We start from the raw sequence: 26439 nt of genomic DNA on the forward strand, positions 1-26439 counted from the left end.
TTAAAAAACTTAACACATTCACGTTTAGTGTTTGTCAAACCCAATCATATTTCTATATTTTTTATAACATTAAAACAAAAGTTAAAGAAGTCATATTTTAATACGAAAACAAAAATAAAGAAACAATAGATACAAATTTTTTTCTTTATTTTAGACTACTTTAAATATCAATTTTTATCAGAATATGTTTTTCTGGAATGTTGAAACTTATTTGAATAAAACCAGACGACGATTAACAATTGCAAAGTACAACTGTATTGCCTATAATACGTGTGAACGAAATTACATTTCGTTTGTAATATCGAATTTAATTGAGAAATCAGATCAGAACCATAACAATGACTAATAAATCAAAATGATGTACAGGATGATTCGCTTGACAACTTTGAAAGATGGCACTCGCATAAAAATCAATTAACAATAGGGTAGTTTCAGACGAAATTGATCGGTTTCTCTGCTGGAAATCAGTGATTTCGATGAAATTGAAAAATGTCGTAGTTGGCACGAAATTAAGAGGGTGGGTTTAAGTCATTATTTTGCTGGTTTCGAATTTGTTTATACGTAGTAGAAATTCCTGTACACGTAGAAACACGTTAAATGGGGACACTGACGTATACGCTGTGGAAAATACAAAGCAAGAAAAACGAGCTAACCGTACTTGTCGAAGTGTTTCAATAGGGTTGAACGTCGATCATGTGACCGCATATGCGCGCAAATGAATGTTTGCAGTAACGATGAATAATTATTGCTGAGTGTAATGCATTGTGGAAACGTGCATACTATACGCGTCTACGTTGGTCGCTGCAGACTAATGGCTCCATTGAAATTTCGGAAAATTCTGTTAATTTTGAAATGCTTCTGTTTCACCAATTATACTCCAACAGCACAGACTGTTTAACAGAATCGAAGAAGAATGTAAGAAACTAAGGTAAGAAACAGATTAAACACTTTTCGAAACATCAAAGGATAGAATAAGAACGAAGAACATAAAAATTAAGTGATAATGTCTGACTTTGATGAAACTTTGTAGAGTTGTAGAGTAATAAAAAATATTTGACACGTTTATTTTTATTGGTCTATTTCCACGTTAAAGTTCGACGTAGAACGTGTTTACAGTATTTAAAAGGATATCTATTTCTTTGAGAGATATACTAATAAATGACATGTTATCATTGATTTTTCGAGTTAAGAGACAAACTATTTGTTTTGCAAAGTAGTTTAGTTAGCTGAATCACAAAATTCTACATTACCTGTATTTTAGGTTTTGGCATAGAGTAAACACATATATGAGAAAAATTTTAATGGGGGATTCTAGAGACCAAAATAAGACGAAAATCAGGAATACCAATTTGTTGATGGAGGCTTCGTTAAAAAGTTATTAACGTTTAAAGTTCCGCACGTACTGAATTTTTTTCTCGAAAATGCGCAAGATTTCGAGGGTATGTCTATTCATAAAAAATGATTGTAATTGACCCCCGCAATCGAAAATAATTTTTCCAAAAGAATTTGAAATTTATTTTTTCCGTCGAAAAATTTCACACCTCGAATTTTTTTCTAGAAAGTGGATAGGATTTCGAGGATATGTCTGTTCACCAAAAATTATTGTAATTGACCCCCACAACCGAAAATAATTTTTCCGGAACGATTTGAAGATTTTTTTTCGCCGAAAAATTTCAGGGAAACATGTCAATGTATGGTCAGACGTTACATTTTCGGTAAGGAATTTTTTTCTCGAAAGTGCGTAAGATTTCGAGGGTATGTGTAATGACCAAAAATTATTGTAATTAACTCCCGCAACTGAAAATAATTTTTTTAGAATGATTTGAAAAATTTTTTATTCGCCAATAAATTTTGACACCTACTCGATTTTTTTTCTCGAAAGTGAATAGGATTTCGGAGGTATGTGTATTCACCAAAAATGATTGTAATTGACCCCCGCAATCGAAAATAATTTTTCCAGAACGATTTGAAATTTTTGAATTTAATTGTTAATAACTTTTTAACGAAGCCTCCATCAACAAATTGGTATTCTTGATTTTCGTTTTATTTTGGCCTCTAGAATCCCCCATTAAAATTTTTCCCAGGGGTGGCCGAACACCCTGTATATAAATTTACAAACAAAAAAAAAGTTTACATTTTACTTTGAAAATCAATAAAATCAATTTTTTGTATAATTTTACACAAATGGATATTTTTAAAAACTGCTCACAAAGATAGATTCTTTATAGAAAAATACGTAATTGTCCAATTTATACTTTCTTCTTATATTCAATAAAATAGTTCTCAAGATATTACGTCAAATGTTTTATACCTCCGACTTAGGGGAGATGTAATATACATTAATTTCACAGTTTCATAAAACTTGTAAGTTAAGAGAATTTAATTAAGTTAACATGAGCAGTGGTCAAATATTTCATGCAATGTTAATGTATTTAATGAATTGTTGCATGTTTCCTTGATCAGAATCGAAAATAATACCCTCCATGTGTTTCTCCAAACAGGTCACGTTTTACCGTTGTCTTTTTTCAGCTGTTTATATTGTACGATGCCATCCATTCGTCAGTCAGGGATTCAATTGCTTTTTCGATAGTTCGAAAGTTTGACAAATAGTTTCTCCTGTTAGGAATAGATATTTTTTCGTTCCATGCTGATATCCGTTAACGCGTTTTATTTGTTAACGGAAAGCATACGTTTAGCCGTTAAATGTTTACCCAGGCTGTGAAAATCAATCATAAATAAATTGTATTTTCTTTTTAATATGTATATAATTTAATACAATGTAAAGAATATATTAAAGAAACTTCGACTGTTCAGAGTATTAGTATATTTGGATACTTTTTTAAAAAATATTCATCTAAATTTATTTTTTTGTTTGTATATATCAATATTAATTATATATTAGTTATATCAATGATTATACTTTTGTCCATTGAGTTTGTCATACTACAAAATGTTTGTTAATTAAACTATATTTCGTACAGATATCAAAATCTGCAACCCAGCCGAACAGAAAAATCCATTCAACAGGAAAAGAACCACACGCACACAAAAAAAGCAAAAGGAAAAGAAAACTTAACCTATTACAGCGCCACCTAGTGGCATTACTTAATAACGAAAAGAAAGGCGCGAAATTGAAACTGAATATTCTAACATAAAATAATATATTCACTAATATAAAATTGTTCATACTCTTTCAGTCAGTATTCTAAATTTTTGTTAATATTTGTATAGTTCTCTTCGTCCCTGTAATACAATACCTTAGTTAACACTAAACCTACCGGCACTTCATGTATACCCATTCCTTCCATGACCGGTCAAATAACCAATCTTTCTTTTCCTCTTTTACGAGGCAACACACTTCTAATTTTTCCATTATATGCATAGAAAATTGTATTTTGATGTTTATTCGTAAGATATCCTTCTCTTTCGTGTCAAAAAATTTTTAAATTTTCATCGGATAGAAGATAAAACGCCCTTGAAAACGAATTTTGTTTCAAGTCGATACCGTAGTTAGTTCTAGAGAAAACAACTATTTAAGAAAAAGTGCTGGCTAATAATTACGCAAACATCCTGTATTTAAATTAATTTCCAATTAAATAAATAATTTATGGTCCAGTTTTATCGTACACTAGTCGTACGATCAGTAGGAATTGCTGAAACATCTTTGAGTATGTAGCGTCAAAGTAAATTTCAAAATAAACCTAGAATGTAGCAAAAATTATAGTAGGTGATATGATCATTTAGTAGAGGATGAAATACCCTTTAAAACGAACGTTCGAACAATTCAATAGCGTAATTAGTTCCGGAGATATAGCAATTTCTGTTTCAAGTCGAGCATCCAAGTAAATGTCAAAATAAATATAGAAGATAACATAAATAATAATAATTGATATATTCATCGGGTAGAGGATGAAAAGCCCTTTAAAATGAGCGTTCGAACAAGTCGATAGCTTTATTAGTTCCGGAGATATAGCGATTTTAGTTTCAAGTCGATGCGGTGGCTAGTTTCGGAGATATAAGGTTTCGAAGCGTTTGTTTACGTTCATTGATATCAGTGAACTCGCGCGCGCGTAGATAGTAAACAGTACGTAGTAAATTCTTGGAAATACTACGACTTCCTGGTCACGTGACTGTCTCGACTCACGCGCGACAAAGAGGTACGACGCGACGCGACAGACGGAGACAGAGATAGTCGAATTAAGAAAAATACCCTTTTACATAAATTGCGATATCTCGAAAACGGAAAGTCAGATCGAGAAAAACCAAAAGCCATTTTAAAGGGGAGGCTTTGCCGCTTCTAACAGTGGTTCAATTATTAACAAAACACTAGTAGTTTTGGAACTGCCCGCATCTAAAGTTTTTAGTATTTTTAATACGCGTTAATAGGCTTTCGTAAGGCGGAGAGTCAGACGTAGCGAAATTTTAAAAATTACGATTGTCTTTACACGATGATATCTCGAAAACGGAAAGTCAGATCGAGAAAAACCAAAAGCCATTTTAAAGGGGAGGCTTTGCCGCTTCTAACAGTGGCTCAATTATTAACAAAACACTAGTAGTTTTGGAACTGTCCGCATCTAAAGTTTTTAGTATTTTTAATACGCGTTAATAGGCTTTCGTAAGGCGGAGAGTCAGACGCAGCGGAATTTTAAAAATTACGATTGCCTTTACACGATGATATCTCGAAAACGGGAAGTCAGATCGAGAAAAACCAAAAGCCATTTTAAAGGGGAGGCTTTGCCGGTTCTAACAGTGGTTCAATTATTAATAAAACACTAGTAGTTTTGGAACTGCACGCGTCTGAAGTTTCAAAATTTTTAATACGCGTTGTTAGACTGTTTTAAGTCAGTGCAAACTGAAGATTCTCTCCTTTCGTCTTTGCTATACATATATTTCCTATTTACATTGAAAGCTAACCAGAATTTGGTACCGAATTTTGTCCATTTTTTTACACAAAAATATAAATCATTAAACCGGTCAGATGACCGGTCGTGATAGACAAAACAGACTACATATTATTCTCAGAAAACAAACAATAAGAACAGAAGTGAATGTTGTAAAATTCATTGTACGTATACTATAATATTGTGTGTTAGAAATTTTAACGAAATTTTAAAAACGGTTATTTGACCGATCGCGGTAGGTTTAGTGTTAATATTGAAAGCATAAAGTAAGCTTTTATAATCTATAAATCCCGCCACTTTGATTTCGATCTGAACACTGCAAAATTAGTTGCATACGCATTCAATAGGCTTCAATAGGCCCCATCAGAGGTTACCGGAAGTCCTCCATCCCGCCACTGCGCCGCATTATCAAGCAAGAACGACAACGCTCTAAATGTACGTCCACGTGAAACGGTTGGTTTTTTACTTTATATAACGGACACCTCGTTATCCTTCGTGCCTTCCACGGCTGTTTATATACGCCTACTTGAGAATAACGTCATTATAATGAGCGGATCATCTTTTTCCCTAGAGCTTCCTTTTACGCGCACACTCTGCCACTGTGTACCAACGTCGTTTCAGCGAAAACCTCCGTGTAGTCGTTGCACAACTAAAAGTTATATGACCCGTCTTTGAGTTACGTGGCATAATTATTTATTATTTAAAGTATACACCGTGCATGACGGTCTTTCTTCTTTTCCATTGCTCAGCTCTTTCTCTGTCGCATGGACGCGCGTACTTTCCTTTGACGCTTTGTCACGCGTTGCGTTTTCATCGCGAAATTGTAGCATTAATTCATCGATGATTGTTTTCCACGTTGCTTCACGCGAAGACAAAGGAACATAATGAGTTTTCTTCGACCAAAGTTTGAATTATTTGTGTTGTAAAGTCCAGCGTCAATGGCGCCTGGAACTTTGGATGGAGGAAGTCGACAAACATCTGTCTCTCATGTTCTCTGAGAATTTGTGTTCAGTTCTATTGAGAATATTACCGGAGATTATTCCTTTTCGTTTAATAAAATAATTGGTACGGTGAAAATTTATTACAAATGAAATGTTCTTCTTGGAAATATCTAATTTTTCGTAGATCTTCTCGTTGCAGCTAATTTAAAAATGGCTCCGTTCAATCCATTGCAATAGTAAGTAGATACGTTAAATATAATTAATATATTATAATATATTATATGCATTTTAAAGGCTAGAATTATTTCGAAATGTACGTTCAGGTGTAATGTAATAAATTTAATACAAGCTGAATTAAAATCATAGATCAATTATTCCAAGCCAATAGGATAATTTTATTCGTTTTCTGAAATCTTGATAAAATATAAAATATTTCTGTTTCGATGATAAAAATTATTATTTAACTGTAGTATTAAATATTGTGTGTGCAATATGACCGCTAAAAATTAAAATTAAAATTTTAATGACTATTGGTAATATAACTTTAATATGAAAATAACAACATGACATAATCGCGATAAACAAAAAGTAACGTAAAATATAGGACTCAAACGAGAATTATAATTCTTGATGAAGCTTGTGACAATTAATAATAAAATGATCTTCGTGAATGTAATGAGTTTCTTTGATTGAGTTCTACCCATTCGAAATTTAATCAATTGTTCCACTATTTAATTCTTGTAGCTTATCATTAATCAAAATTCATGTATTACGAGATCCTCTTCCATTATCGGCTTCATTTGAAAACTTTCATTATATGAATTTAATCGTTTCAATGGATACTATATCATAATGACACGATTAAATAAACATTTCTTACATTACTCTCCTGATGGATGTTATTCACAATTAATTTAGTTTTACTAAAATTACGTTTAATTGACTAGTTTTCTAATTTTTATGTATCAGCTACAAACGCTATTTTATATGAAATAAAGTCAAGTAAAACATACAATAACAGTTGATTTTCGCCCCAAATTTGCATTTGAATAATCATTATTAGTCTACATTGACAATAATTTGTAAATCTAGGATTAGAAACATTCTAATCGATACCAATTCATTACAATCATGTGGGTGATGAAAGAATCGCGAAGATAAACGAGTGAGAGAGAGAGTGAGAGCGTACGCGCGAGCGAGAGATGTGTAAAGGGCCGAAATCGGTGTGGCAATGAACGTGTGCGAGAACCGAAATATAAGAAAGCGAACGAAAAAAGACAGGTTCAGAGTGTGGGATGCGAGTGTGACGTTGAGACAAATTGTGACATTAAAAACTTGTGTGAGCACCGAAGTTACGAGGGATAATATCTAAATTGTTATTTCATAACCATATCCCTACAAATTGGGGGCTCGTCCGGGATTTAACGAAATCAGAGGTGAAATTCGGTGCAACAATCTTGTTAAGTCAAGATCTAATCCAAGTATGGAGCAATACAGTGGGTTTACGGTGCAACAACTAAAAGATAAATTGCGAGAGTTAGGACAGTCTACCGCGGGCCCAAAAATAGAGCTTGTCGCCAGGCTCATGAACGTCGAGGCAGAAGGGCTGGCAGCACCCGCACCTGAAATCATGCAGGTGCCGATGGCTGCGGACTATCGCGGAGAGGACGAGAGAAGGACCGAGTGGATGCAACGCGAGATGGAGATGGCTCGGAGGGAACGCGACATGATGCAGAAGGAGCTGGAAATAGCGAGACGAGAGATCGAGGTGATGCAGCAAATGCAGCGGTTGCATTTGGCGGCAAATTCAGCTCGGCCAGCGATGGAGGAAGTCAGGCTGCGACAAGATATTTTACAAACATCGACGCCCGAAGAGATACATCGAACACGGATAAGCGTAACGGTGATCGCCGAATTGCTAAGCCATTTCGATGGTAACGGGCCTTACGAGCATTGGGAACGGCAATTCGAGCTACTACGAGGTGCGCATCAGCTAACGAATTGTGAAGCGATGATTTTGCTGGGATCGCGGCTGAGGGGGAAAGCAATGGAGTGGTTCCACTCTAGACCAGAATACGTCACGATGCCCGTGGACGAGTTATTAAAGGAAATGCGAGGGATGTTCCACCATCTCCCGAGCAGAGTGGCCAGGAAAAGGGAATTTGAGCAACGACATTGGAGATACGGTGAGCGTTTCAGCGATTATTATCATCAGAAGTTGATTTTAGGGAACCGTGTACCCATCGACGATGACGAAATTATCGAGTATCTTCTTGAGGGAATTCCCGATCTAACCCTACGGAACCAGGCCCGCATCGAAAGGTTCAGGACGAAGGCCGATCTTTTCGCTGCATTTGAGAAGGTGGTGCTACCGCCGAGAGCCGATGCCAGTCGAATTTCGAGGAAAACCACGGGGGTGGACGGGTACGTGGAACAGCAGCAGATCATCGAGAGGTGTCACAACTGCGGAGGGAGAGGTCATCGAGCAGACGGGTACGTGGAACAGCAGCAGATCATCGAGAGGTGCCACAACTGCGGAGGGAGAGGTCATCGAGCAGCCGAATGCCCAGCAAAGGACAGAGGGGCGAAGTGCTTTCATTGCCGAGAGTTTGGACACATCGCGTCTAGATGGCCACGAAAGACGTCAGTTGCAGTGGACAGCTATTTTGCCGAAACAACTGCGAAAGGGAAATACATTAAGTCCGTAACAATAAATAATTCAGAAATGACTGCTCTCATCGATACCGGGAGCGATGTAACGCTGATGCGAGCGGACGCGTACGATAGAATAGGCGCGCCGCGTATAGAGTATAACCAAGTAAGCTTCGACGGTATAGGCTCGGTTTCAAATAAAACTTTAGGAGGATTCACAACCACCATCGAGATCGACGCGTCGTTGTACACTATTAAGGCACACGTTGTGCCCGAATCGCTCATGCGGCATAACCTTTTGCTGGGGGCTGATTTCCTAAATAACGTACAACTAACTATCGAGCACGGGCGTGTCGAGATCCAGCAGCTGAGCAGAGTTCAGCCGACGGAGAATGACCTGACCGAAGTATTGCAAATAAACGTGTGCGAAGAAGCAAGACGAGTGGATATATCCCACATAAAAAATTCCGAGACCGCGAGCCGTGTGATGTCTATGGTGGATGGTTACGAAGCAAAGAAAATACGTGAGGTAGGGGTCGAAATGGCAATTATCTTAAAAGACGAAGAACCCGTTTATCAGCGAGCTAGGCGTCTATCCGCGGTAGAACGAGACGAGGTAAATGCGCATATACGAGAGTGGTTGCGCGACGGGATCATTCAACCCTCATTATCAGATTTTGCGAGTCCGGTCGTTCTAGTGCGGAAGAAGGACGGATCGTCACGACTATGCGTCGATTACAGGCAGCTCAATCGGAAAGTTATCGGCAAAGTATTACGGTCTGTATCGTGTAACGAGAGTGCTGCGAAACAAACGATATATTGTAGAGAGGGTAGGCGATCACGAAGGCCCGGGAGAAACCAGCACAGCAGCAGAGTACATGAAAGTTTGGGTCCACGACTCAGGCTCCGACCGAAGCGACGAAGAAAACGCGGAAAATGTCTGAGGCCAGACATCGCTGCAGGACGGCCGAGTGTGGGTGACGTGTGGGTGATGAAAGAATCGCGAAGATAAACGAGTGAGAGAGAGAGTGAGAGCGTACGCGCGAGCGAGAGATGTGTAAAGGGCCGAAATCGGTGTGGCAATGAACGTGTGCGAGAACCGAAATATAAGAAAGCGAACGAAAAAAGACAGGTTCAGAGTGTGGGATGCGAGTGTGACGTTGAGACAAATTGTGACATTAAAAACTTGTATGAGCACCGAAGTTACGAGGGATAATATCTAAATTGTTATTTCATAACCATATCCCTACAATCATTTATTTAGAAGAAGAAGAAAATATAAAAGTTTAAATTTATGTCAGCCAAAAATCTATACATACATTTGATTTTCACGTAATTAATTATTACTTTGATTTTCGAGTTTCACAAATGTAAAAATCAGGTTTTGTCATTACAGTTTCGCATCTGTTATCTTTTCTTCTATTAAACTTGCTTTACAGGGGCATTCACGTACAATTAACATATTTTAGCATAATATAATTTATATGGTGTGGCAAACACTCGTAGATTGCATATGGTTTATACGTATAAACAATATTAATGATACTCTTTATGCTAATTTCATACCAAATACTTTTCCAATCTTTCAACATAGCATGTTTTTCTTTTATTTAAACTTGTACAACAACCTCTTTTGTAGTCGCCTTTACTACATTTAAAAATAATTATATTTACCTTTTTTTACTATTAGGTATTTTGTATACAGGGTGTTCGGCCACTCCTGGGAAAAATTTTAATGGGAGATTCTAGGGGCCAAAATAAGACGAAAATTAAGAATATCAATGTCTTAACTAAGGCTCTGTTAAAAAGTTATTAAAAAATTTCAAATTATTCTGAAAAAATTATTTTTGGTTGTAGAGGTAAATTACAATCATTTTTAGTGGGTACAGATACCCCCGAAATCCTACCCAGTTTCGAGAAAAAAATTCGTTACCGAAAATATAATGTCTGATCATGAATGAATGATTCTCCTGAAATTTCATGTGTTTCAAATCGTTCTGAAAAAATTATTTTCGATTGCAGGGAACAATTACACTCATTTTTGGTCAATAGACATACTCCCGAAATCCTACCCACTTTCGAGAAAAAAATTCGTTACCGAAAATATAATGTCTGATCATGAATGAATGATTCCCCTCAAATTTCATGTGTTTCAAATCGTTCTGAAAAAATTATTTTCGATTGCAGGGGATAATTACACTCATTTTTGGTCAATAGACATACTCCCGAAATCCTACCCACTTTCTAGAAAAAAATTCAGTACTGGCAGAACTTCATACGTTAATAACTTTTTAACGAAATCTCCATCAACAAATAGGTATTCTTGATTTTCGTCTTATTTTGGCCTGTAAAATCTCTCATTACAATTTTTCCCAGAGGTCGCCGAACACCCTGTATATTGAGGGGAATCGTTACCAAATAAATATGTCATTCAAAGCTAAAAACTTTCACAGTATGTGAAAGCGTATTTTATTTTGTAAAACTTTGATCTACGAACGGTCATTGAACCAACGTGTAACCTGCACGTGTTTAATAAATTTATAATTTAAAATCCTCGATTTTTCAAGCTACATAGTATCAGTGAACGCAGATAGGATCATACTACCGAACGATCTCATTAATTACGTAAAAGGTTCATACGATATAATAAATTACTAGCAGCTTCGCATCTAAGCAGCGCTTCGTGCTGCGTCAACATCCTGGCGACTCTAGCGATGCTAACGAATAACAAATAACGAATACAGAGACGCTTGAAGAAGAAAAATGTTACCTAGGAAAAAGCAGCGTGAAAACAACGCGATTTTTCTGTTATGAAGGTAATGTTCAAATTAATTACGCTACTCGTGAAAAAACATGTTGTTTCTTTCCCTTCAGAAATTTCTGGTGTATTTACTAGGTTTCAATGCGACGAATAAACTTTTTCTGTCGCATGACGTTGACGAGAAATAATTATTTAAATTTAGGAAACTTTCTTCGAACAAAATCAGGTGTATTTTATAGATTTTTTTTTACTGAATTGATGTTCGTAATTAAATTTGTTAAATGAAATGATTATTTAATCTTATTTATTTACTGATAATATTGTTGTAAAATTAGGTTCTTTATCTGTGTCATTCGTCTGTTTTTCAAAAACCTGCTGTGATAATTGTCTAACTCATTAAGATTGTTAATTAAAATTTTGATACGTTTAAATGATAACTTTGCGGGCCCTTATTAGGACGTAATATCGAAATATATTCAAATATATTCGCTTTCATAAATTACTCATGAAATTAAATTGTACTGTTTGACTAATAAAAGTATGCATTACAATTTATATCATTTATATATGCATGGGAGATAATTGATTCATAAGTTACATTTGCAATGATTCCCTTATATTATAATTTCCAGTTAATTCCACAAAATTGTAAATCACCTAGAAAATAATACCTGTAAATAAATGATTAAAATAAATGCGAAACTTTGAAAATGTGATAACCACAAGTTCATGTAGGCAAATATGGCCTACTTTCATTAAACATGACATACTATGAATACTAAGCACGTAATCTCTATCAAAAAGCCATTGTTAATTGTAAATTTTGTTTTATGACAAATTTAAAAAAAAGCAATATTCTAATTTCTTAAAGAAAAAAATTTATTTTCATATAACACACATCTTAAAAAATGATGAGTTTGGACTATATTATTAAGTTAATTATAAATTTTGTTTTTTGACAAATTTAAAAAAATACAAAAAGCAATATTCTAATTTCTTAAAGAAAAAAATTTATTTTTATATAACACACATCTTAAAAGATGGTGGGTTTGGACTATACTATCAAGTTAATTATAAATTTTGTTTTTTGACAAATTTAAAAAAATACAAAAAGCAATATTCTAATTTCTTAAAGAAAAAAATTTATTTTTATATAACACACATCTTAAAAAATGGTGAGTTTGGACTACATTATTAAGTTAATTATAAATTTTGTTTTTTGACAAATTTAAAAAAATACAAAAAGCAATATTCCAATTTCTTAAAAAAAAAAATTTATTTTCATATAACCCACATCTTAAAAAATGGTGGCTTTGGAGTATATTAAACAAGTAGTACAATCTCAGTTTGGTCTGCAAAAAGACAGGGAAAGCATTCTTCAATACCTATTTTTAAACATTAACAGAAATTATCACAAATTGATATTACTCTAAAATATATTTCGATAAGATAATACGTATTCTGTTACTTATTAAAGTCATTCATCAATGCTTTAAAATTTGTTAAGTTTCAGAATCTAAAATCCTTTAGATGAGAGATACAAAAACTATCTGGCTGTATTCTACTATGACGGTATATTAAGTCAATTGCAAATATGTAAAAATTCCCCCGGATATTGGTAATTATGGTGCTACATTGGATTACGCGTGATCCACGACTCCTATTTCAGGATAAAGCCGATATAAAGCCAGCACCAAACTAAGTACAAGGTCTCTGCACAATTCCCAATTATCGCATAAACCTCACTAAGTGGTTGCACACGATCCCTTAGTAAATTAACCTAGAAAATTTCTCAATGGGCATACTAAAATATAAGGACAGCCTGTTAATGAAAAATAACCCGGTCGTCCAGTGTTTCAGGAGTCCGGGGTCATTTATAATAGCTTTATCGTGATGGTAGCAGATAAAAGCATGTCATTTATTATATTCACAAATTGAGTTCACGGCACCTCTTAATGGAAAATTCGAATGATGCTGCTTGCTAATTATTGCTGATGGGAGACGACGATACCCGCCGACTTTGAAAGCGGCTACGCGAATGCATTCAATGTACCCACGATAATGGATTCGCCGGGTAATTACGTATGATTTGGATATATTAAGCTTCCTCCAACAGAATAGAACGGATTAGAATTCACTTTGAAGGTGATCGTTAATTATTGTCGTCTTAGAAGGGTTTTTCTTTCAATGAGAATTTATTTCAAATTTTACACATTTTATTATCAATATTTGAGAGTATATGTCACAAAGTTAACAAAAATTTGGATATGTAAGCTTCCTTTAATAGAATAGAACGAATTAGAATCCATTTTGAAAATGATCGTTAATTCCTGTGATCTTAGAAGGACTTTTCCTTGAATTTGAATTTATTTCAAATTTTACACATTTTATTATCAATATTCCTCCTAACAATAACGCGAAAGTATATGTCACAAAGTTTATAAAAATTTGGATATGTAAGCTTCTTTTAATAAAATAGAATGGATTAGAATCCATTTTGAAAATGATCGTTAATTATTATCGTCTTAGGACTTTTCCATCAATGCGAATTTATTTCAAATTTTACACATTTCATTATCAATATTTCGCCTAACAATAACTTGAGAGTATATGTCACAAAGTTTACAAAAATTTGGTCATATTATGCTTTCTCTAACAGAGTAGAACGAATTAGAATTTATTTTGATGGTGATCGTTAATTACTGTCGTCTTAGAAGGACTTTTCTTTCAAATTTTATACATTTTTTTATCAATATTTCCTTTAACAATAACTCCAAAGTATATGTCAGAAAGTTTACAAAAATTTGGATATGTAAGCTTCCCGCAACAAAATAGAATGGATTGAAATTTATTTTGAAAATGATCGTTAATTCCTGTGATCTTAGAAGGACTTTTCCGTTAATGTGAATTTATTTCAAATTTTACACATTTCATTAACAATATTCCTCCTGACAATAACTTGAATGTATATGTCACAAAGTTTACAAAAATTTGGTCATATTATGCTTTCTCTAACAGAGTAGAACGAATTAGAATTTATTTTAATGGTGATCGTTAATTACTGTCGTCTTAGAAGGACTTTTCTTTCAAATTTTATACATTTTTTTATCAATATTTCCTTTAACAATAACTCCAAGGTATATGTCACAAAGTTTACAAAAATTTGGATATGTAAGCTTCCCGCAACAAAATAGAATGGATTGGAATTTATTTTGAAAATGATCGTTAATTGCTGTGATCTTAGAAGGACTTTTCCGTTAATGTGAATTTATTTCAAATTTTACACATTTCATTAACAATATTCCTCCTGACAATAACTCGAATGTATATGTCACAAAGTTTACAACAATTTGGTCATATTATGCTTTCTCTAACAGAGTAGAACGAATTAGAATTTATTTTGATGGTGACCGTTAATTACTGTCGTCTTAGAAGGACTTTTCTTTCAAATTTTGTATATTTTTTTATCAATATTTCCTTTAACAATAACTCCAAAGTATATATCACAAAGTTTACAAAAATTTGAATATGTAAGCTTCCCGCAACAAAATAGAATGGATTGAAATTTATTTTGAAAGTGATCGTTAATTGCTGTGATCTTAGAAGGACTTTTCCGTTAATGTGAATTTATTTCAAATTTTACACATTTCATTAACAATATTCCTCCTGACAATAACTCGAATGTATATGTCACAAAGTTTTAAAAAATTTGGATATGTAAGCTTCCTGTAATAGAATACAATGGATTAGAATCTATTTTGAAGATGATCGTTAATTATTGTCATCTTAGAAGGACTTTTCTTTCAAATTTTGTATATTTTTTTATCAATATTTCCCCAACAATAACTCGAAAGTATATGTCACAGAGATTACAAAAATTTGAATATGTAAGCTTGCTTTAATAGAATAGAACGAATTAGAATCCATTTTGAAAATGATCCTTAATTCCTGTGATCTTAGAAGGACTTTTCCTTGAATTTGAATTTATTTCAAATTTTACACATTTTATTATCAATATTCCTCCTAACAATATCGCGAAAGTATATGTCACAAAGTTTATAAAAATTTGGATATGTAAGCTTCCTGTAATAAAATACAATGGATTAGAATCTATTTTGAAGATGATCGTTAATTATTGTCATCTTAGGTGGACTTTTCTTTCCATGTGAATTTATTTCAAATTTTACACATTTCATTAACAATATTCCTCCTAACAATAACTCGAAAGTATATGTCACAAAGTTTAGAAAAATTCGTATACATTAAGCTTCCTGTAAAAATATTCAATATTTCCCCTAACGACAACTCGAAAGTATATGTCACAAGGTTTAGAATAACCTTACTGTAAACTAGTCTAGTATTGCGAAGTCAACAAAAAGAAATAAAAGCGAGGAAAACAGAATGGAGAAACCATTTGTTGAAAATTACTTTGTACGTTTAAAATAGATGTTATTTTCCTGTGTAATTGCTACTCTTGGATCGTCAGGTAAAATTTCGTTACGTCTCTGCAGGCAGACCAAGAGAATGGAATGCAAAGTTCTATCGATTTGAATTGTGTACGAATGAGGTCTTGCGCCCTTTGACTGGGCAACAGTTATAACTTTTCGAGTGCCTTTGTACTCCAGCGTTCTTCCAATATACATTTCGCGTTGGAATCCAGATTGGTCGGCGTTATAGATATCGGGGGTAGACTCCTTTCTTCTCGTTGTTGATAACAACGATGAACTGAATCGATAGAACGAGAAGTTGAAAGCTTCGAAGTTATTTAGTTTTAGTTCCATTCGTTTCGTAAATCTACAGTCAAAAGTCACGATCACTCTCAGTTTTCTAATTATATTTTAATAAAAATCTTTGTAATTTATTACCATTATTAAATACGCACATATGGCTGCTTATATTTTTTTCTAATCTTAAATTAATCTGTTACAGATAATTTATCGTTATTAGAACTAACTTTCAGACCGGCAGCATATCCGATACTTTAATAGAAATTGGTAAAGTCGTAAAGTTTGAAAAGTGTGTTCCTTATGAGCGTAATAAGAAGCAGAAGAATTGGAGGATACGAAGCGTGCAGTTGACTGCTTCAACACCATTTTATCAAGCCGTTTTTGGATCGGACAGTGACTGGTGACATAAAATGGATAATGTATGATAATCGATGCCAGTCGGTTTATTGGGTAGAACCTCTGGAATCGATGCTGAAACCAAGTTTATACCCTAGGAAAATAATGCTGATTATTTGGTGTTCATGATCGATGTTCTTTGCTATAATTTCTAAAAAACAAATGAGTCATGATCCAAAAACGATCAGCATTAGATAATTAACAGGAAAGTGTCCATTTTTCTTTGCCACAATTCTCGACCAGGGATCTTACTATTTGTGTGATACTTGAGTATTCAGATAGAAATAAACGATATTAGTTGTTTACCACCTATCAAGGATTGACCTTATTTTAAAAATAAAAGAATATTAAAAATCAACTTATCTTATAAGGTTTTCTGTAGTTATTAGGTTTTCAAGACATTTTCTTTAGATGTAACTATTAATATGCCACTCACAATTAAGATTAGAAATAGATAAAATGATAAATTGCAACTTTTTTAATTCGCAATACAGAAAACTATTTTAATGTATTTAATACTATTAACGACACGTAACTCTTAATTTATACAGTGAACAATGAAAAGGTTAAGATCGTATTAAAAATGTTTACATAGAGTATGAAAGTATAACTTTAAGGAATATTGTATAGAACTGATCCTGTATTGAACTAAAATCAACATTGAAACGAAATGTACAGCTTTGTTTAACAATAGAATATTTTTTTACTGCGACGATGAAAAACCACTTTCAGATCGAACAAAATGTTACTCAGAGCCACGTCCGCTGATATTCAAATAACAAATTACGTGTTGATAATTCTGTATTATAATTTAGACAGAGATAAATGAATAATTTATATAGCAGCAGGCGTGACCTATATTTCTTTAACTCTTTGCGGTCTTATCTTGAGCTGAACTCGACGCCATATTTCATTCCAGCTGGTCCTATTATATTTATGTCGAGTCCAGGTCGATATAGAACTTTTTGACTAGTGTTGTATCTATCTTCTTATAATATCACTATTCGATTTATATAATATGATTAAGACAACACTGGATTCATTTGTCTTTGCATTATCCTGTTAGGTCAAACGAACTCAATTATTCAATGTTCGCGAGAAACATGAAAGATTGTGCAGAATAAAGCCTAAGAAAAGAGTTGCAATTCTCGTTTCTTTGAAAAAATTTATATTTAGACCATGTCGAATTCTTAGAAAGAAAAATTATTTCAGTATTAATTTTGACAAATCCTTTTTTTCGAGGGTTCGAACTCACGAATAAAATCGTTAAATTTCAATTTTTTCAAACAATTTCAAATAATTTTAATAAGAATAAAGGGGTATAGTTTATCACTTATTCAATTATCAAAATATTATTCATAGACAATTGTGATTATACACCCACTAATTAAAATTCAAATCCAATTACTTGGAGCTGCACATAAAATATTCTGAAATTCGTATAAATGTAAATTTTTAAAACAGAAGTAAATAAACCTGGATTTCGTGAATACACTAGGCCAATAATCGATCATTTTCATTAACGATCCGTTCCCATAAAATGTTTATGCAATCTTTATTTGTTTGAAAAATTTTCTATTTAAACTATGTTGAATTTTTAGAAAGAAAAATTATTTCAGTATTAATTTTGTCAAACATTGAAATTTTTTCAAGGGTTCAAACTCGCGAATAAAATCGTTAAATATCACGTTCCCATAAAAAGTTTATGCAATCTTCGTTTGTTTGAAAAAGTTTCTATTTAGACCACGTTGAATTCTTAGAAAGAAAAATCATTTCAGTATTAATTTTGTCAAACTTTGAAATTTTTTCGAGTGTTCAAACTCACAAATAAAATTGTTAAATTTCAGGTTCCCATAAAATGTAATAACTCGTCTCGATTAGAATATTAAATATTTTTAATCCATGTAATAGCAAACTCTGAAGTTATACGCATTTACGTATGAAAAACCAGGGTTGAAAAAGTTGAAAAATCCGAATTTTCGAGTCGAACTTCCCTTGTTAGCGCTATTTCATAATTTTCGTGTTGGCTGCGGCGCATACATGGTCAAACAACGCGTTCGAAGTTGGCACACACGTAAAGCAATGTTGTATTATTAATCCAGCGAACCTTAGATAACGAGATGGTCGCTTTAATACGCATGGCTAGATCCCTCGTCCCCAGAAAGACTTAATCCTTTCTAACAAAAATACGCCGGTGGCTCTGAAGCGAACAGCACACGGGTTCATTCGTGCTCTTTAGCCCGCAGCCAGCATGAACCGCTTAATCGCGTTAAAAGGTTATGAATGGCTACGGAAAATACACGCCTCCGTGTGGTTAAACATCGCCAATTAGGATATTTAACGTTTTTCGAGAGGAAACCGGTATCGTCTGTCCTGGGCACAGCTACACCTCTCGTGCCTTTTGTTTTTGCGCTTCTATGGTATCTCTGTTGATTGTTGTCGAGTTGCACGGGTACGAATTATGAATGAGTTCCCGATTTCGAGCTCACTGAATATGCTTGTTGTACGCTTGCCTCCCCTTTGTGTTAGTTAGGCTGGATAACTGCGAACTATTTAAAAGTTGGTGACAATGTTTTTCAGTTTTACCGAATATTTCGTGTCCAAACTTTTGTTTTGTCTCGTCGAGCACCGACCATTCTATGCTTCCATGAGAAAGTTATTTTTGTATTCGAATGGTAATGGTTCCCGTTCGAAACAATGCACAGGATAAGTCTAAATGGATGTCACTACCTTCATGGGCTTTCCCTACATGTAAAAACTAAAAAGGAAACTATTTGTGGACATAAGTATTGGCATAGTACGCGATTTGGTATAGAAACGTTAAAAACTATTGAACAAATTGTTTATACCACTTCTTTTTTTTACGTAACTTTATTTACAATGTCTCATCTACCTATACAGGGTGTCCCGTAAATAGTGTAGGAGCCGGAAATGTGGGGTAGCTGAGACGATTCTGAACAACAATTTCCTTTGCAAAAATGTCGGATGGAGCTTCGTTTTTGAATTATTAACGAAAAACACTGACGAATCACGGCGCGTGCCTGCCGCGCGCTCAGGGCCGTCCGAACTAAGAGAGCCACCGTGTCGGGTAGGTAGCAAGATGTGCATCGGAGATACGTCGAGGAACGAATACAAATAATTAAAAATACTACCACTGCAACTGTTACCTCTGCGGATTGGATAAATCAGTCAGATAAATCGAATTTATTAATTATTTGTATTCGCTGTTTCCAAGAAAGAAGAAATAAAATGTAGGAAGATGCTCTCGGAATTTTTAGGAAATTAATTCTTCGCACCTGAGTGACGCTTCTCGCCAGAGTGTGTTAAAATTAAAATAAGAATTATTTTCAGAAAATTAAAATAAATACGGTAAGAACCATTTGTAATCGTTTGTTATTAAAAACTGTACTGGAAAAGCAGACTGGATTTGTGCGTACCGAAACATTTTTCGCATGCAAGGGGTTAATAGAGAATTAATTGAAATTCGCCTTACCCATTTACTTGCAAGTTGCAATAGGGCCAGTTAGTGCACCCCTGTCGATCATGGAAAGGTCGAAGACCCCAATAAAAATCAGCTGATGGGACGACCCGGTCACTGCACTCGCTTCTTACCCCGAAAACACTTTACAGTACGGTCACTAGCACTTTTCACTTTTACATTTTCGGGGTAAGAAGCGGGTGCAGTGACCGGGCCGTCCCATCAGCTGATTTTTATTGGGGTCTTCGACCTTTCCATGATCGACAGGGGTGCACTAACTGGCCCTATTGCAACTTGCAAGTAAATGGGTAAGGTGAATTTCAATTAATTCTCTATTAACCCCTTGCATGCGAAAAATGTTTCGGTTCGCACAAATCCAGTCTGCTTTTCCAGTACAGTTTTTAATAACAAACGATTACAAATGGTTCTTACCGTATTTATTTTAATTTTCTGAAAATAATTCTTATTTTAATTTTAACACACTCTGGCGAGAAGCGTCACTCAGGTGCGAAGAATTAATTTCCTAAAAATTCCGAGAGCATCTTCCCACATTTTATTTCTTCTTTCTTGGAAACAGCGAATACAAATAATTAATAAATTCGATTTATCTGACTGATTTATCCAATCTGCAGGGGTAACAGTTGCAGTGGTAGTATTTTTAATTATTTGTATTCGTTCCTCGACGTATCTCCGATGCACATCTTGCTACCTACCCGACACGGTGGCTCTCTTAGTTCGGACGGCCCTGAGCGCGCGGCAGGCACGCGCCGTGATTCGTCAGTGTTTTTCGTTAATAATTCAAAAATGAAGCTCCATCCGACATTTTTGCAAAGGAAATTGTTGTTCAGAATCGTCTCAGCTACCCCACATTTCCGGCTCCTACACTATTTACGGGACACCCTGTATAGGAAGGCAGATCAAAATTAATCAAATAGAGAACATATAATTAATGAAAATCTGTATTTTATCATTATCTGATACCTGGACGAAAGTATCACATTTTATATAAAACCGTATTAAATTGTAATTTAATATTTTATAACATGTCCTCTTCATTTCACTATTTCTTTAAATCTATTTGACATAGAATGGACCAACTTTTTTGTCAATCCTGATACGTACAGAAAAGAAGTGATATAAACAACTTTTTCAGTAGTTTTTAATATTTTCATATCAAATCGTGCACTATGCCAATACTTATATTCATCACAATGTATTCACATTAATGGTGCAAAATAATTAATTTGGAAGATATTTCAAAGTAAATATGAAAGCTTTTAAATTATTAAGTTGAAATATTTTTTAAAGTAATGACATTTTATCACAAATGATGCAGTACTTTTTTTTTGGATATGGAAAGTTGAATCGATTAATACATTAAAAACAACTGAATGCCACACGAAGGAGAACACCATTTTAGAATAATATTTTAATTGTATAGAAATATTTACATTTAAATATCTTTTAAACTAACGATTTTTCGTCAGGAGTGACTAGATATATTTCTACAAGAAATAAATAAAAACATATTAGTAATCTCTACATGTCCTCTACACGTCTACCTATAAACAAACTAATTGCATCAAATTATGCTTTAGCCATTCAATTCTTGTGTCAAACATTTTTCAGTACCCTCAACAGTTTTGAAGATATTTTTAAATTTTAAAACGTGAATAACTGCCATCTATAAAAATTGACTAATACGTTGCAGCGTACCAGACAATGGTTATCCGAGTTCAAGGCTAAAGAGAAGTACCATTCAAGGCAGAAGACAATGAAAAGGGCTCGTCGAACAACTCGTTTACACAAAAGACGATCGAACTCGCGTGATCGTTACGTATTCAGCGTTGGCAACTTCTGCATTAACAAAGACAGAAGACGATGCATCAAAATCGTGCGGTTTATACCGAGGTTACCTCGTCGTGCAAGTGACAATCGATACACCTATTCAGTGGGTAAACCCGCGCCCCCGGTTTCAGACCCCTGACACCCTAGATACATTGTTTGAGATGCTGTTAGTCTTGTCTCGATCCAGACAGCAAAGAGTTGCGACAAGCGTAGGATCGATGTAAAGCCCCACAGAGAAATACACGCCGAGAGCAAGGATAAACAGAGCGACGTGACAGTGGATTGACGTAGGGGTAGGTACGTAGCTTTGTCTTCTTGAAAGAAAAAGGTTTCCAGATAAAGAACAGCGTAGATACTGTTTGACATTTAGGACGAACGATTATCCCTTTATCGTAGGCAAACTTGGGCATAAATGTAATCAGACTTACCTCGATACGATTACATATAATGTAATTACCGTCTAATTGCGGTGTAACGGTAGTCATAAATCTTTAAAGCGTCTAATAACTGTCAAATTGTCGTGTAATTACAATATAATCGCTTGTAATCGTGTTCTTGCAAGTCTAATCAGATTAGAGTTTGCTCAAGTTTGGTCACAGATCAAATTTCACAGAAAAAACCAATTTTTAGGGAATTTTAACGAATTGGAATTTATAGGTAGACACCACAGATTTATTCAGATTATTCGAATCCTCTAAATCAAAGGCGTTTTAATGAAATATCGACGATTTATTCCCTCTTTCGATGCTCGCTATTAAAGCGTGGTCACAAAACTCAACTAGAGGCGCCCTCTACAAGAACGCCATTTTGCATTTAATTGCCCCAACACAGATAATGTGTTAAGGACTTTCAAACCTCCATTTATCTGTGAAAATGGGAAGTTTCTTTAGTCAAGGAACAGTAGATGCGAACCTAATGTATGAGCTTGCTATGTATGAACCTAGATAAATATTGTCAAGGTAAACAGATGAGAAAGCTTCTTCTTTAATATACTTCTTCATAAAACGTTTGCAAACAAAAATAATGGTTTAAGACTAAGTCTTTCGAGGGCTTTTTCAAGATATGCTTCATGGCTAATTTTCCTTTTCTTCTTATACAAATACCTAATACACGTTATTTCCATTCAAACTGTAAAACTGACTTTTTATAAGTATTACATTAATACTTTCAAAGTCACCAGTTAAATATACAAAGTTCTTCTGTACGTTAAAGTAACAACTGTAGTAATTAAAATAAAGTGTCCTTCAGAAATCTTTTTCTATTTACAGTATTTTTGTCTTATTATTAAATTTTTTTTTTGTTATACAAGTATCTAATACACGTTATTTACATTCTAACTGTAAAACTGACTTTTTATAAGTATTACATTAATACTTTCAAAGTCACCAGTTAAATATACAAAGTTCTTCTGTACGTTAAAGTAACAACTGTAGTAATTAAAATAAAGTGTCCTTCAGAAATCTTTTCCTATTTACAGTATTTTTGTCTTATTATTAAAACTAACAACATGTTACGTAAGGTAATAACTGAAAAAAGGAATTCTTCGTACTTTAATTCGTGGCTATTCATTAAAATATTATTTTACGTACTAAGTACGTACATTTGTACGTTACTGTGCAATTCCAGGCAGCGTACTCCAAGAAATTGTTGAGTATCGAATACACCGAATTTAATTCGACGCTGAGTTCCCAGAGAAACTTCGTCGTAACGATTTTTGATTTGGCGATAAATATTGGGAAAGAAATTTTTTTAAGGTCCCAGAATACATACGCGTCATTAAGCATTAGACCCGGGGGGCAGTAGAAATTAAATTGACCGTAAATGTGGAAATATCGAGCTCGAAATCATGGATTGCGAGCGCGTCGGATGAAAGGACAGCATATTAATCATCACGGCAGGGACTAATGCTTCGCGCATCCTGAAAAATGAGGTCTCGCCTATGTACGTTCATTATACGCCGAACCGATCAGATTTAATGGTTAATATGGATAAATTGCAAATGACATCTGTTTATCGGAGATACGCAGCACACGAACCGAACGTTTGTTGGATATTTATACGAATACGTGTTTATCGGATGGCAGATATGAAATAAATATCCTCTAAAGAGTGGCCTGTAAATGACACGATTTTTGTGGATCCGTGATTGTGCGGGGCATAGAACGATTATTTAAACGGAAAATTTATCTTTTCCGACAGCAGAAACCGGTTGGTGAATGTTTCTTTAATCTCATATAAAATTCATTCTCCACCCTAAAGGATAAAATAAAAGACAGCTGGAATGAAGAATGGAATTCTACAGTCAAACCCCGTATTAAATTAATCAAATCTAGTTTCTTCCAAAAATCCATCCCCAGGTCGCTATTCAGATTGGATCAAGTGAAAATTTCTCGAATCATAATAGGCCACACTAAATTGACCCACCAACACCTCCTCAATAAAGAAGACCCCCCAACATGCGAACTGTGCAACGATCACCTTACAGCAGATCGCGTCATCAGCCACTGCAGGAAATACGCCGCAAACAGACTACGATTCAACATTAAACCATCCCTAAAGAACAATCTGAAGGATGACAAATCTATCCAAAACTTGCTGAAGTACCTCAAAGAGTCCAAACTGTACAACAAGCTGTAAACTTTCCCTGAGTCGCTAAGAACCCATGGGCGGTTGTTGCGACTATAAATAAATAAAAAAAAAAAAAATTCATTGCAAATAACAGTGACTGTCACTTAAAATCCTACACCTAACGGTTCAGCTGATATTTTTTCAATAAAACATGAAAATTGTACTAAATTATCGAAACTCGTATAGTAGCATATAGTGTAATGTTTCTTTATTTGATACATAACAACAATATAAGAAAACCTTTAGCAGTACTCAGTAAATTGAATAAAATTTGAGGTTGCGTATGAAACTTAGTTGCCAGTAAAAGTCGTACACTGTTGGTAACATTGGAAATTCGGTGAATCCCCAATTGTTTTTTCTGTAACAATGCTTAGCAACGATTGAATCTAGCTAATTTAGCAGCAGTCTGATTGTTATATGCGTTGTTCTGCCAAAAAATCAAGAAAAAATACTTAAAATGCGACAAACTACAGTAGCGGAGCGATGCATACAGAGTGTCCCGTATTTTTCCGTACACACTTCAGCAGTGTGTTCTACAAGTAAAACTAAGACTAAAATATTACATAACGAAAAATCCATAAATGCTTTGTTAAGAAATTATAACAAAAATATGAATTGTCAAACTCAATTGAGATTCAAGATATTTATAATAAAATGAAATCAATCTTTTGCAAGCATTCGATATCGTGAGTTTCTTTGCAATTTACTCAACATAAATTTGAATAATAGTTACAAATTTTACAATAAAAAGTTATCATCGAAGAAAGAATACTTCAGCATCCAAGATAAATGATAGAAACTAAACTCTCATAAAGAAATGTTTATCCACATAATTCTATGTTAGAAATATGTTTTCGTGCCTCAACTAGTAGTTGCTCTTCTTAAACAAAATTTTAGTAAATTTGTTTGTTTAGTAAATAAAAGAACATCACATATTATATTTTGTTCATAACTTCTTAACAAATCATTTATGAATATATTGTTATATAACACTTAACACTCAATTGAGTTTCACAATTCATATTTTTGTTCATAAGTTCTTAACAAATCATTTATGAATATATTGTTATATAACACTTTAGTCTTATTTTTACTTGTAGAACACACTGCTGGAATGTGTACAGAAAAATGTGGAACACCCTGTATAATATTCAACATAATTTTCTTTATTCGGTTTTACAGTCTTGATTCCCGAAAAAATTATCGAGAAAATGAAATTAAATCAAAAATTCTATTGTTCATCCCCTGTTGTGACAGTTAGTTGTTAATTTAAAGTTAGGGTAATTGACCTTTATCTAAGCAGGAAGACGTTCTACAATTAATTATTGTGATTTCACGTGTGAAAGTATTACTTTTTAAATATTAAAATGACGCAAATATGACTATGGTGGTGTGAAGCTTGTTGCATGGAGGAAGTGTAAAAGTTAAAAGTTTTATAATATATAATCTTTTACAAATATTTGTAGGAAGTTACTTATAAAATGTTATCATGTATCTGTATATACAAGATGTTTAAAAAAAGTGAGCCCAAAACTTTAAGAATTTATAACACTCACCGAGAAGAGTTAACCCGAGCGCACTCTGTCGAGAACTGGCTGAACTACTTTTGAAAAATGGCGCGAACAGGTATAATCGTTGAAAGTTTGACGAATATAGTGAAGAAAATGATAATTTATAGGCATAATTACACAAGATTTAATGAAAATCATCTTGCTTTAAGAATTTATAACACTCATCGAGCAGAGTTAACAGTTTCCAATCAATTTCGATTTTAAAATAAATCATTTTGACATAAAACACTAAAGTTTGTTTTTGGATTTATAAAAGACGTTCGATGCGTCTTCTTTTCAATTTAATACATCCTTGACAGACATGCTTGGACCTTAATCTACCTGATGAGTTCCTAAAATACTGATAATATTGAAATATTATATTCGTAAAATGAGATGAGAGACGCAGAGATCAGAATTATTATTTTGCCGATTTAGAATTTGTTTAAGCAATGAACGACGTTAACGTTTGCAATTTTCGCCCGTTTTCGTGGAAATTGGCTTTATTAATGAGTTCTCGTCTGCAAAACTGTCAATCGTATTGCATATTTTCGTTC

This window comes from Colletes latitarsis, chromosome 14, assembly GCF_051014445.1.
Source record: "Colletes latitarsis isolate SP2378_abdomen chromosome 14, iyColLati1, whole genome shotgun sequence".
Classification (NCBI taxonomy): domain Eukaryota; kingdom Metazoa; phylum Arthropoda; class Insecta; order Hymenoptera; family Colletidae; genus Colletes; species Colletes latitarsis.